General features: G+C 41.9%; 1 pseudogene; it reads left to right on the plus strand.

Annotated features, from left to right (window-relative positions):
• Positions 1 to 557: 557 nt before the first annotated feature.
• Positions 558 to 679, plus strand: LOC116100186 (annotated as a pseudogene).
• The last annotated feature ends 1,977 nt before the right edge of the window (positions 680 to 2,656 follow it).

Below are 2,656 nucleotides of genomic sequence, written 5' to 3' on the forward strand. Positions count from 1 at the left end.
AGGTAGAGGGTGGGATGGGAGGATCTGTTTAAGAGTATAGTGGGAGGAGAGGATAATATTAGGATTGTACAGTGAATAAATAAATAAATTTAATAAAAAATAAACAATGTGATTTTACAATTATTAGAAATAAAACAAAAACAACACCACCAAAAGGATTTGCTTCTCTTACAGGGAACCTAAGCTAACAACCAACTGTAATTTCACCTCTTGAGAATCTGACACCTTTGTGCTCTGTGGGCACTTGCAGGTACCAGTGCAAACATACTAATACATATATGAGTGAATTTTTTTTAAAAAAGTCATTAAAATATAAGAAAAAAGAATTTAACAAATAAAATTTCTAAATAAAAATGGTTTGCACAAACTTCACAATTATCTCCATTAAAATCTGGGAGACACACAATTGCATTCTTTTCCCCATTACATAAAACTCCCTATTATATAACCTATTGAGAATTTAAAATATATTAGCAAAGTGAAAACATTTTTGCTTTCAATTTATGCATCTCTCATTAAAACACATTTAAAATTTATAAGAAAATGGACTGTAGCTGCCCCTAGAGGCATCGCAGATAGCTACTGTGTTACATGTGTGTCAGTAGTTGTAAAGGAGAGAGATTATGTCTACACTTGGAGTTCTGACTCTGAATATCTGAATGATTTGTAGCTTAACATGCCCTGATAAAAGCAAGCTGGAAGCCTGGCAGTAGTAGCCCATGCCTTTAATCCCAGCACTTGAGAAGCAAAGACAGGTGGATTTCTGAGTTTGAGGCCAGCCTGTTCTGCAGAGTGAGTTCTAGGACAGCCAGGGCTATACAGAGAAACCCTGTCTTGAAAATAAACAAACAAACAAACAAACAAAATTAAGCCTGAGACCAATACCAGTCCTGCACCAGGTAGGTCCGGTTGGACTTCCAAGATATGAAGCAAGCCAGAGACAAGAAGAACTCTTCTTGGGACTGTGTGTCTCAGGTGCGAATTAGCCTGAGCCTGATGGCCACTTGGGTGGGCTGGGATAGGAGGAAGCCTGAGTTCACCACCAGACTAGTGCCATGGAGCTTAGATTAGACAGGGAATTAGCCGGAGATGAACACTAGTCCAGTGCTGTGCAGGTCTAGCAGTACAGACCCTGTTCAAGATGACCTCTGTCTAGTGGGGCATAGCACACTTGAGACAACATAAGACACTCAGAGACCTTGGGTACCACTAAGAAAAGCAAGTAGGTGGTGGAGAAATGGAAGAGAAAGAGAAAGAGAAGGATATGGGCACAGGAAGAGAAACAAAACTGGAGAGTCGAGGGTAGGAAAGTACACACTGATCTGATGGCACCTGGGACCATGGTGGGGTCCTGCCATGTGTACTACCACTAGGTGCCACATTTGGCTCCCACTCATAGCAGGGTTCTGTTAGCATCTAAATCCAGTCAGACCTGCCTGGTCTGGGCTGCCACCCCAGGACATGTTGATGTCTGAGGGCTGTGCAAAATGTCTTCCACCCTTTATCTGGGTGTTGTGGAAGATCTAATCCTAGAGTCACAAGATCAGGAGAGGCCCCTATGGTGGGCAGGACAGCATGCCCCTTGGTCACCCAAGCAGGAGATCTGTCTTGCCCCACAAAAGCTGCAGAACAGTAGAGCTGACTCTGGATGTGGACCAGCCCTGAGGATATGAACGTGGGAGAGCGTGTATTGCCTCTTATTGTACAGTGTTGTCTTCATGTTTTAAGGGAAAGATATCCTCCTTGCTCCTCACCTCTTAACACCAGCAGGAAGCAGGAGAGTGGGCCTCAACAGGACTATAAGAGCAGAAAAGCTGGCCCTATCCCTCCCATGCTGCAGCGCATGATTGAGAAATCAGGCCCTAAACCTCACTTGGCCAGCACTGTAGAGCTGACTCTGATGCTGGAGTGGGGGTGAATTAACCCAAAGATGTTAGCATGGGAGAGCTAGTCATGACCCTGGTCTGCCATGCAGCAAGGGAGTAAGTGAAGGGGGAAGCAAGGGTGCAAGCAAGGGTGTAGCAGAGTATAAGTATCTATAAATAATTACAAATGTTAAGTCTCATAAGGTAAATAATAAATTGCACTTGTAGATGTTTAAGAAAGTAGGCATGGTAGAGACATTTGGCTAATTTGAATATGTTCAATATTCAATATGTTCAGTCCAATAGTACATTAAGTTTCTCTATTTCTTCCTATGCTTACATATATCTGTTTAAATTTCTATTCTGTTTCCATGTGGTCAGCTATATGCAAATCAGATTCTGAACTTTAACATGACTATGTTATTTTCACTCACGATTTACATAATATTCTTTTTTGGTATTACTTTCTAGATTCAGTTATAAATTGAAGAAGATAAGTGGGAGACTAGAAAGACAGCTCAACATTAAGACTGCTAGCCTCTTTTGAAGAGGACCTGATATGTTCCCAAACTCGTGTCATGCGGCTCATAATGACTTAGAGTTCCAGAATCGTCTAGTCACTGAGGGTACTTGTATCCACAATCTCATCTCCTCCCCCGCCACCCCCACATGCCCACTCACATTAAACAAATGTATTTTAAATGATTTATTTCCCTATTTAGGAGTGCACTCTGTGTTACAGGTTTTCACAATCTAATAGAAGCAACCCTATTGTCTAAGGACTCCTTTCC

Source organism: Mastomys coucha, unplaced genomic scaffold (assembly GCF_008632895.1).
Source record: "Mastomys coucha isolate ucsf_1 unplaced genomic scaffold, UCSF_Mcou_1 pScaffold20, whole genome shotgun sequence".
Classification (NCBI taxonomy): Eukaryota; Metazoa; Chordata; class Mammalia; order Rodentia; family Muridae; genus Mastomys; species Mastomys coucha.